Raw genomic sequence first — 12,793 nt, forward strand, 5'->3', positions numbered from 1 at the left:
TTGACATTGAGCCTTAGTCCATACTGAAGGCTGCAGTCCTTGACCCTTCGCAGCAAGTGCATGAGGTCCTCCTTAGTTTCAGCAAGCAGGGTTGTGTCATCTGCATAACGGAGATTGTTAATAGATCTTCCACCAATCCTGATGCCACAATTCTCCTCATAGAGCCCACATCCCTGGCATACACCCTTCCCAATTTTGAACCAATTTTAAAAACTTACTTAGTTGGGGTAAAAAAGAAAAACTAAGGTTTAAAATGTTCTACATCTACATATCTCTTCATCTGGATGTTGTTGATGCTGTTAGGTACCATCAAGCTGAGGACCATTCCTGGGAACCCTTTCTGCCACACTTCTGAACATTATTCTATTCTGCACCATCAACATCCCTGCAACAAAGTCTTAATAACATTATTGTGATGTTGATTGCCATTGAGTCAAGCAGGACTCATAGCAACCCTGTGAACAGAAGTCCTGAAGCCTTTCTATAACTATCATATAAATTCATAGAATTTCCAGAGGCATGTTGTTTAAGAAGTGGATGCCACACTGCTTCCTAACAAGACTAATTTTGTTGTTGTTGTTAAGTGCCATCGAGTTGCAGGTGACTTATAGCGACCCTATGAAGGAGAGTCCTCAACACTTGGGTACCTTTCATCCTCTCTCCAGGTTCATAGGGTTTCCGGAGACAAGCTATTATGGAAGTGGACACCACTCCTCCTTCCAAGCTTGTTTTAATAGGGGAGCTCCACCCCATTCTCTGTCCACATTGGGTAACCAGCCACTAATGCATTTGACACATCAGTGTCACAGTGTTCAGCCTCACAGCAACCACAAGTGACTGCGGTACAGGAACTTGTACACCAGGGCTATACGACCTAGAGGAATAACAAGATTAATTGGGGAAATTAATATTTTATTCAGCTGCTTTTGGTTAAACTAAAAATTCTCTGATGTGTAAAAATAAACTTACTGTAACTTGAAACACAATCTTTTTACACACATATGCATACTCCCAAATAAGTAAAGAATAAAAAGAAGGAAGAAATAAAAGAAAAACAAAGAGGATGAAAGAAATTGGCTAGAAGAATTTTTTAAATAATCTAATATTTTTTTCAAAAGGTGAACCAACAGAATACAGAAATTATCAAACAATATCATTGATGCAAAACAAGATTCTACTGACAACTATCCAAAAATTACTGTAACATCACATCAACAGAGAACTTCATGAATTGCAGGTTGGGTTTAGAAGAGGCCATGGGACTAGGGACGTTATAGCTAATGTCAGATGAATCTTGGCTGAAAGCAGTTAGCACCAGAGGTATGTCTTTTTGTGTTTCATTGACTATGCAAAGGCATTTTTGATTATGTGGATAACAATAATCTGTGGCTGACTGTGAGAAGAATGGGAATCCCAGAACACTTGATTGTGCTTATGTGAAATCTATACTTGGACCAGGAGGCAGTCTTCAGAACAGAGCAAGGAAACACAGCGTGGTTCAAAATTGGGAAGGATCTATGCCAAGGATGTGTCCTATCTCCATATCTTTTTAATCTATGTGTGGAACAGATTATCTGGGAAGCTGGGCTCCATGAGAATAAATGTGGAATCAGGCTTGGAGGTAGACTCATCAAGAATTTGTGTTGTGCAAGTGACACCACTTTACTTGCTGAAACTGAGGAAGACCTGAAGTGTTCGCTGCAGAAAATAAAAGACTGCAGGCTTCAATATGGATTGAAGCTCATTATAAAAAAAACCAAAGATTCTCACCACTAGGCCGATTGGTAGCATCATCATAGATGGTGAAGAGATTGATATTGTTAACTGCTTTTGCTTGGTTCCACAATCAACACTCTTGGTATCACCAGTCAGGAAATTAAAAGACGAATTGCATTGGGAATGTCTGCTGTCAGAGACCTCTCCAAAGTACAGAAGAGTAACAATATCAGTTTGGAGACTAAAGTGTGCCTGATACAGGCCATAGTCTTTGAAATTACTTGCTATGCATCGGAGAGCTGGTCAGCGACTAGGCCTTTGAACTGTGGTGCTGGAGAAGAGTGTTGAATATAACATGACTGCTAGGAGAACAACAGGTTCATTATGGAGAGGGTGAAGCCAGGCTGGTCCTTGGAAGCAAGGATTCTGAAGCTCCGTCTTACGTACTTTGGACATGTTGCAAAATGGGATCAGTCCTTAGAGAGGGACGTCATGCTTGGGAAGGTACAGTGCAGGAGAGGAAGACCCTTGATGAGATGGATTGATTCAGTCACTGGGGTAATAGGGATAGGTGTGTCAGAGACAATAAGATTAGCACAGAAAAGCAGAGTTTAGGGCTGTTGTACATTGGGTCACTATGAGTCTCAGGCGACTCGACAGCATATAACAAGAACAGCAACAACAAACTTTTCACTAAAAGAGTTCATTAAGACGCAAATTAGTTCCTCTTTGGTTATAATACTAGAATCACGTTCTTTTTCTTCAATTATCTCATTCTTGATCTGCTTTGCAGTACATCCTTGAATATCCTCTTTATATCTAAAGTAACTTAATATAAAAATCATTCCAAATTTGCAGATACCTAATGGTACATTTCAGTTCACATTTGTAAAAAATAGCCAAATAGTACCATTGAACTCACTATGAAACATGATAATTAAAGAAATCATTTCAAAATTATTTCAGTAATAATCTTAATTAGAGATGGCAGCTATCAGTTTAATCATGTGATCCTTTGGGAACTCACTGGCTTCCAGTCTGTTTTGATAAGAACGGCACAATTTAGAGAAGTGATTTTATTGTCAACACCCTTAGGAAATTATTCACAAGCATTCTAATGAGGTGTCTCTTACAAAGAGATTATATTAAATTTGAAAACTATCTTGTTTAAGAATCATTTTTTTAGAATCCTAGAATGCATTGTATGAATCTTTCCATTTCAACTTACCTTTTTTAAACAATCACAGGCTGAAAGGGAAATAATTTGGCACCTGATTAAAAAAAATATATTTTTCTATTCAAAGTTCTTTTTGAACAGAGATAGGAAACAGAACTGACCATGGGGTTTCTAAAGCAAATGTCTATTGTGACCTCTTGAAATCTGAGGCAGGCAAGGACAGTAAGGGTCATCAGGCTAGACAAATGGGAATTATCCATGATTTCACGAAGATAAAATCCAAGGTACTAATTATAATTGTGCTTGTTCACAATATTCCGAATGAAGAAGAAATGTTAACTTTTATTGGGAAAACAAAAACGTATATATAGTTATTTGAATAATAATTTTGGCAATATTTAAAATCCATGAAAAAAGTTGCCATATAATGAATCCGTCAATGTAATTTTAAAAAGAGTAACTTGATAAGCTTGACTATGTGGCTTTCTGTTTGTGTGCGAATCTAGTAAAATAAATTTTAAGTAGAAAAATTATTACCAGAACAATAATTGGATTATTTTATCTATTAACATATATACAAATAGCAATATGGCTGTCTTGGGATGAATGGGCATAGATGTATGAAGTTAACTTAATTAAAAGTTGCAATATCCTCATTCAAGCTTAAGTGACACTGACTGGCAAAATGCATAATTAAATTCTTTTTTGGTAATGTTTCACAGGAGAATTGCCATGGCTTCCTGTAAATGATGCACTTAATGAATTCAGAAAATAGCTTCAAATTTCATGGCTTATAGAGAAGGGTAGGCAATGCATTCAGCTATTTAAAACAAAAGAATCTCCTTTAAGTACACTGCAATGTATTTTTAATAGTTATAATAGTAACTATTCAGATGGATATTTTAATTCAAATTAAAATTATCCACTTAAAAATCACTCAACTTTAGTTGCAAAAGTATCAAGGAAAAGTTTAAAAAAACAAGTTAAATTTTCTTAATGAATGGATCAAATTAAAAATAAATTAACTAAATGTAATAATGTATTCATAGGAAAGAATCCAAAAGAAACATTTGACAAAGATTTAGGCTAGTTAATTTTTAAAAAGAATAACCATTTAAATGCTGGGTTTTTAAAAGTGGGTTTTAGTTTTATAAACTCATTCTCTACTGGAAAACTAAAAGCACAAGCATTTACTCTAATTTGAAAGACAAGGGAAAGACACTTGTTTATTTCTTTCTTTTTTTCCTCTCTTTTAGTTAAAAAGGAGGCAAACTTCTCCATCTGAATGAATTGACTGGCTTTGTTTTTTAGCCTCCCATTTCATGAAGGAGGATAACAGGACTATTCCCCATGAGTGACTTCATCACTTCACTCATGTCCAAACTATTTTTATAGCTTGGCTACAATCCAGGAACTAAACAGTAGAAGTACTGATAAAACTTCTGGTTTGATTAGAAGTGTCTGACTGCTTTCAAACCTCTAAAATTCACCAAAAGGGTGTGTCAAGAATTTGGCAAAAATTGTGATGTCCTGGATCATTAAGCCCCTAACACATTTCTTCTGATCTGGTTTCAATAAGATCTTTAAGAATTCCCAAACCATTAAAGAATTATTTTAAAAAGTGTACACACACACACACACACACACACACACACACACACACTGAGGGAGGTAATAATAGGAGTTCTGAATAAGCAACACAAAGAAAAGTAAGCTAAAGCTAATCAGTATTTTGACAAAATTTTGTAAGTGCTGTCGAGTCGAGTATGACGCACAGAGACCCTGAGAACAAAAGATCTGAAACCTGTTCTATCCTGTGCCATTCTCACACTTTCTAATGCACAAGAGCTCATTGTGACAATCACCATGTTTACCCACCTGGTCAAGGGTCTTCTTCTCCTTTACCAACCCTCAATCCTTCCAATCATTGTATCTTTCTCCAAGGACTAGCCCCTCCTAGCAGCATGCCCAAAATATGTGAGGCAACGCCTCATCATTCTTGCCTCCAAGGAGCACTTCAATTGCACCCTATCCAAGACATATTTGTTTGTTCTTTTGGCCATCTGTGGGATGTTCAGTGCTCCTCTCCAACACCACAGCTCAAAGTCATCAATGACAAACTATAGAAAACAATATTATGAGGTGCTTTGAAATTGACACACAGACTACTATATAGAGGCTTTATAACATGCCTGAAACATGATAGATACGTATGTTAGGGAGCTCTTTCTGCAGCTAATCAATTTTCTGGCTGTTTAACTTTATCAGTGGCTCTTCAGGAGAAAGATGAACAATCTTCCTGGAGATTAACAGCCTCTGAAATCCACTGGAATAAGGTATGAGTAAGTTCCTGCTAATTGATAATAAGTAAAAGTAATAAGTGAATGATAATCTCATGATATTCTCACTGTAGATCAGTAAATTGAAGCTGGCTTCTACTAACTTCACAAAGGGAAACTGTCCCCACCATTAATATCCACAACGCAATATCAATTTCTGTGAGGTCATACTTGTCCCTTTTGCACCCATATCTCTTTCTATCAACTTCAACAATAATTTTCCCAATATACTGCATACAATATCTATTGCAATAGCTCACAGAACACATAAAGCCACAGTAATGATTATGGGTTTTTGAAGGAAGCGAAAAGACTCTAATTCAGGTTGACAGCAGAATATAATCACTTAGGACAGTAACTGGAAAGTGTTGATAGGCATCTCAGTCTTTAGCCTCATGGCTTTAGGCAAGGGTTACAAAGCCAGTTACAAATCTCCTTCCCAGTCCTTTACTTCGGGAAAGGCTCTTAGTTCTGGTTCTGTGGGGTAGAAGTCCTAAGGTCAACATTGTCTCATCTCAGATCTCTAGTTCTCTGTGTGGCTGCTTCTTCTGCTGCAGACTAGAGTCTGAGTGACACAGGACTCTTTGGTCCTGAATGATGTGTACTCTGTATTCTCTTCTTTCTTGGTAATGAGATTCCCAAAATCTCCTGCTGAATCTGTTCAATTTAGTGGTGAGACTAACCAATCCCTTTCAGGATAGACCAATACTCCCTATTTGCATATTCCTTTCACCCAAGTGGCAAAGACAAAGTTGATTATAGAAAAGCCATTTTCCACAGTATATTCTCAACACCATAATAACAGAAATATGTTTACCTGTGTTTTGGTGACTGTGCAAAAGCATCTGACTACGTAGATCATAACTAATTATGACTAACTGAGAAGAATGGGAATATCAGAACAACTAATGAGCTCTTGCCAGGCCTATACATAGTCCATAAAGCAGTACTAAAAAAATAGGAAAAATGTGCATTAAAGTGGTATCCTTTCTCTATACCTGTTCAATCTACATTCTGAGAAAATATTGAAGAAACTGTACTATACGAAGAATATGGCATCAAGATTAATGGAAGACTTATCAACAACCTTCATTATGCAGATGACATAACTTTTTTTTTGCAGAAAGTGAAGAAGGCTTAAAACACTTACTGCAGAAGGTAAAAGACTACAGCCTTTAATATGAGTTATACCTCAACAGCAATAAAACAAAACTTCTTACCAGTAGGACCAATAGGCAACATGAATGTAAATGGAGAAAAGATTGAAAGAGGCAATTATTTTGTTTTACTGGTATTCATAATCAACACTCCCAACAGAAACAGCTAAGAAACTAAAAGCTATGTTGCTTTGGGGAAATCTGTTGTCAAGGATCTATCCAAAGTTCTAAAAAGTAAGCATGTCAATTTATAAATTACACCTGATCCAAGCTTGGTTTTCTTAAATTGCTTCCTAAGCCCAGAATTTGCAATTACTTGCTATGCATCAGAGAGCTGGACCATGACTAGGGATGAGAGAAAGAGAGTTGATGCCTTTGAGCAGTGGTGCTGGAGAAGAGTATTGAATATACCATGGACTGCTAGGAGAACAAACAAACAGATTCATCCTGGAGAGAGTGTTGCCAGCCTGCTCCTTGGAGTCAAGGATTCTGAAGCTTCGTCTGACATACTTTGGACATGATGCAAGGTGGGATCAGTCCTTGGAGCGAGACTTCATGCTTGGGAGAATGGAGGGACAGTGCAATGATAAGGATTGATTCACTGCCTGGGGTAACGGGGATAGATGTGTCAGAGACAATAAGATTGGCAAGGGATAGAGCAGAGTTTAGGGCTGTTGTACATAGGGTTGCTATGAATTGCAGGAGACTCAATGACACATAACAACAACAAAAATCCCAGAAATAATACTCAGACCAGGAAATAGCCCTGAACATACCATTGATTGCAAAAAAAAAAAAAAAAAAAAAAAACCCAACCCAAAAAACAAACAAAACAAAACAAAAAAACCAAAATAAAACAAAACAAAAAAACCAGAACAAAACAAACAAACAAAAAAACCCAACAACACCAAAAACAAAAACAAAAAACAAACCACAAAAACAAAATAGATCTGTCTTGGAGGATGAAACCAAGTTTATCCTTTAAGGCTAGGATTTTGAAGCTCTGACTCACATACTTCAGCTATGGACAGGAAGGACTGGTCCTTAGAAAAGGACATCATGCTTGGAAGGGTAGAGGGACAGTGCGAGAGAGGAATAACCTGTATAACATGGATTGACACAGAACTGGGGTAATGGGGGTAGGTTTGTTAAAGTCAGTAAGACTGGCTGCAGATAGGTTAGGCTTCAGCGCTGTTGTACATAGAGTCGCTATGAGTCACAGGTGACTCAATGGCATATAACAACAACAACAATAATCTCAGAACACTTGATTGTGCTCATATGAAGCCTAAGCAGTTGTCAAAACCAAATAAGGAAATACTGCAAGGTTCAAAATTAGGAAAGGAGTCTGTCAGAGATATGTTCTGTCTCCATACCTTTTTAATCTATATGCAGAACAGATCATTCGGGAGGCTTGACTCTGTATGGAGGAATGTGGCATCAGGATTTAAGGAAGAATAATCAACAACCTGTGTTATGCAGATAAGACAAACTTGCTTGCCAAAACTGAGGATGACATGAAGTGTTTGTAGCAGAAGGTCAAGAACTGCAATCTTAAATATAGACTGAAGCTTAACATCAAGAGGACAAAGATTCTCACCACTGGAAAAATTGGCAACACCATGATGGATGAAGAAGAGATTGAGGTTCTTACCAATTTCAGCTTGCTTGGCTCCACAATTAACACTCTTCGCACCAGGAGTCAGGAAATCAAAAGATGAATTGCACTGGGGAAGTATTCTGTCAGGGATGTGTCCAAATGCTAAAAATCAAGGGAGATATTGTATGAGGCGGATTGACACAGTAATTGAGATAATGGGTATAGTTGTGTTGGAGGCATTGAAATTGGCACAAGATAGGAGAGTGTTCAAAATAATTGTTGGTGTTGTGAGTCTCAGTAAATTTGACAGCTCATAACAACAAAAACCAGTACAAAAGAACAAATCTGTCTAAAAGGAAATGAAACCAGAGTGCTTCTTAGGCGTAAAGCTGGTGGAACTTTGTCTCACTTAGTTTGGGCCTATTTGTTTTAAGAATCAATTCTTAGAGACAAACATCATGCTGAGAAAGGTAGAGGGACAGAAGCCGAAGGGAAGATCCTCAATGAGGTGAGCTGACAGAGTGCCTTCCACAATGATTGAGCATGTTACAGATTATGATGATGGTGCCGTGCAGGGCAAGATTCAGATCCATTTTTTACAGGGTTAGTATGAGTCACAGTCGACTTGATGGCAACTAATAACAATAAGAAGGGGTTTCCTTTCATATACGGATGTTGCTGCACTAAATATCTTATAAGATCATCAGTGTCAAGTTTTCACAAAGCTGCTTCTGCAGTAGATAATCAAGAAACGTTACCCAGACATAAAAAGACAACAGAATTGAGCACCTGCTCTGCTACCTTCTGAAGCACTGTAAAGTATCGAGTTAAAATCACCACTGGAGCCTGGTCTGATCATGACACATAAATATTATCTCACACCTTTAAAATGTAAAATGCATGATCAATATAAATGATAGTCTATCTATGAATTATTGACAATTATTCAATCTATGTAATTAATGAAATTATTTTTTAAATCTACAAGTATTTTGACAGTAAGGTAAAAAAGCCCAAACCCTTAAATACCCTATCTCATTAATCTATTTAATTTTTGACAAATCACTGTTTTGTTTTAAACATATAACCTTTGTAATACAAATATTTGAACTGGCTAAATTTATACAATTAAATAAAATTCATAGAGGTTGGCCAGTTGCCAAAATTTATAAAGTTTTGATTCATTTTCTAAAGAGTAGTGTTTGGCTATTATGTTATATGCTGTTGAGTAACTTGTGACTCATAGCAACTCAATGTACAACAACAGCTATGAACCCTGCTCTAACCTGTGCCAAACTTACTGCTTCTGAGTCACCTATTCTTATACCCCAGTCAATGAATCAATCCATATAATTGAAAGTCTTCCTTTCTTGTGCTCTCCCTCAAACTTTCTCAAGCATGACATCCTCTCCAAGGACTGGTCCCTCTTTGCAACGTGTGCAAAGTATGTTATATATAGCTCCACAATCCTTGACTACAAGGAGCAGCCTGGTTTACTCTCTTTAGGGAAAACCTATTTGTTCTCCTAGCAGTCCAAGTTATAGTCAATACTCTTTTCAAGCACCACAGGCATGAATTCTTCTATTGTCTCTAGTCATTGTACAGCTTTCTGACACATACCAAGTTATTGTGAAGACTATGGCCTAAATTAGGCTAGAGAAATAATGTTAGAAGGATCTTGGCTAAAAACAGAAAGTACCAGAGGAATGTCTATCTGTGTTTCATTGATTATGAAAGGAGTTTGACTGTGTGAATCACAACCAACTGTGGCTGACTCTGAGAAGAATGGGAATCCCAGAATGCTTGATTGTGTATATGCAAAACTTATACTTGAACCAGGAGGCAGTAATCAGAATAGAGCAAGGAAACACTGCATGGTTCAAAATTGGGAAGGGTATACACCAAGGATGTGTCCTATATCCATACCTTTTCAAGCCTTTATGCAGAACAGATTATCTGGGAGGCTGGGTTTGATGAGGACAACTGTGGAAACTGAGAAATGGAGGAAGGCTCATCAACAATCTGCATTATGCAGAAGATACAACCATGCTTGCTGAAACTGAGGAGGATCTGAATCCCTTGTTGCAGAAGGTAAAGGACTGCTGTCTTCAATACAGATTGTAGTTGAACATCAAGAAAACAAAGATTCTTACCACTGGGCCAATTGGCAACATTATAATAGATGGTGAAGAGATTGAGACTATTAACAACTTTAGTTTGCTTGGCTCCACAATCAACACTCTTGGTACCAGCAAACAGAAAATTAAAAGACAAATTGCACTGGGGAATTATGCTGTCAGAAATATCATCAAAGTACTGAAGAGCAACAATGTTATTCTGAAGACTAAGGTGCACCTGATCCAAGCCATAGTCTTTGCTATTTCTTGCTATCCATCTGAAACATGGACAATGACTAGGCATGACAGAAAGAGTATTGAAGCCTTTGAGCTGTAACTCTGGAGATGAGTATTAAATATATCATGGACTGCTAGGAGAACAAACAGATTCATCCTAGAGAGGGTAAAATTAGGCTGCTCCTTGGAAGCAAGGATTATGAAGCTTCTTCTGGCATACTTTGGAGATATTGTAAGGAGGGACCAGTCTTTAGAGAAGGATATCATACTTGGGAGGGTGGAGGGACAGTGAAGAAAAGGAAGACCCTTTATGAGATGGATTAATTCATTCACTGGGGTAATGGTAGGAGGTGTGTCAGAGACAAAATTGGAACAGAATAGAACAGAGTTTAGGGTTGTTGTATACAGAGTTTCTATGAGTAGCAGACAACTCAATGGCACATAACAACAAAAACAACATACTCCAGAATGAAATTGTTGCTCTTCAGTACTCTGGAGAGATTCCTGACAGTAGCATGTGAACCCCACCACACTTGATTTTACTTATGAGAAAACTATACTTAGACCAGGAGTTGTCAGAACAGAGCAAGGAAATACTGCATGTTTCCAAATAGGGAAGGGTGTACACCAGGCATGTGTCCTATTTCCATATCTTTTCAATCTGTATGCAGAATAGATCATCTGGGAGGCTGGACTTTATGAGGTGGAATGTGGCATCAGTATTGGAGAAAGACTCATTAACAACCTACATTATACAGATGATACAACCTTGCTTACAGAAAATGAGGAGGAGGACCTGAAGTGCTTGCTGCAGAAGATCAAGGATTGTAGTCTTAAATATAAACTGAAGTTCAACATCAAGAAAACAAAGATTCTCACCACTGAACCGATTGGCAATATCATGATAGGTGATGATGTGTTTGAGAATGTTACTAGCTGTACTTTACTTGGATCCACAAGCAACACTCTTGGTACCAGCAGCGAGGAAATCAAAAGACAAATTGCATTGGGAAAGGGTTTGGTAGAGAGAGGAAATATCTTTGCCCACCACGGACCATATTTAACTTAGAAGACATATCTTATTCATTTAATTAGCCTGTATTTTACTAAGAAAATTAATGTATCCATATTAAATTCTTACAATGATATTTTAATTCCAAGTTAAACACATTGTTGTTGATCATTTCAGAGCTAATGTATGTAAGGTCACTATGAATCACAGTTGAGTCAATGGCACATAAAAATACAACTGCATTTTGTGTTTATTGCAGGTAATATTTGATTTGTGTTATTTAAAACTCTGAGCTATATTTATTGTAGTTGTGTGACTATAGAGTTTTAAAACTTAGACTTGCAGGCCCTTGGAATAGTAAAGCTTGAAGGTTAAATAAGAAAGATTTTTTTTTTTTAGTGTGGCAATTTTTTCCAAGATTTTGTAAATATTATTTTTTTTTTAAATTTAGGTTGTTTATTTTTCATTTCAATGAACATCTACAGAGATTTTGAGATTCCATTCATTCATTGTTGCACCCTTCTCCCCGCACAAACCCCTCCTCTTCCCCCCCATTTGCTCCTCTCCTTGAAAAGCAAAAGAAAAACTCCCTCATTGGTACACAATCCCCCCCGCACTGCCCCAAACCTCACCCCCTACCCCCAAATATAATCCACTCTATGGAGGAGAGAATAGTCTAAAAGTATTATATTTTAGGGCATTATTTTTATCGTAGGAGTATGCAATGAGGGTTGCAGAGTGGATTATAAGAAAGATTTTTACGTTTTAAAAGTCTTACTGGGATTATCACAAACATCAAAACATCAATTAACAGTGATAACCAAGGTGTATATTTAAATTAGACCTTAAAAAGAAAATTAGCTCCTTTTGAAGGATGAAGGGAATTCTGGTGATACAGTCCGCAGAAAGCAGCACTGGTGGCTCCTCTGGCTGTTCAAGTTCACCAGTGGTTTTTTAAGAGACACATGGGCAATTTGTTCCTGTGCATTTTGCAGCCTTTGAAAAAATTGCTAGAGGGTCACTTCTGAGTGCCTACTCCTATGTCAATCCCATGTCTAGTTTCCAATTCTTTCCTTTTGGTATATAGATTCTGAATTTTGTTTTGTGTTTGTTTGTTTGTTTGTTTTGTTTTTATTGTGCTAGTTATGTTTGTAATAAACGTTTGACATTTCAACATTCTTCAACATACATTTTAGATCTGTTAATTCAACTGATCAAATTCAAATATTGTATAAATTTTGAAGCTACATTGCAAAGACTTTCTTTAAAATTTGTCTTAATCTGAAAACTCGAATTGAACTCTTTTAGAGTAATGTAAATAGCCCTCCTTTCACTGGCTAACTGTGAATTTGTTGTTTGTTTATTTTTAAGTAACACTATAGTACTCAAGAGCAACGGTGTCTCTCTGGAGACTAAGGTGCATCTGATACAGACTATG

The sequence above is a fragment of the Elephantulus edwardii genome, unplaced genomic scaffold, assembly GCF_000299155.1.
Source record: "Elephantulus edwardii isolate Elephantulus edwardi_28Jun2011 unplaced genomic scaffold, EleEdw1.0 scaffold00021, whole genome shotgun sequence".
In the NCBI taxonomy this organism is placed as follows: Eukaryota; Metazoa; Chordata; class Mammalia; order Macroscelidea; family Macroscelididae; genus Elephantulus; species Elephantulus edwardii.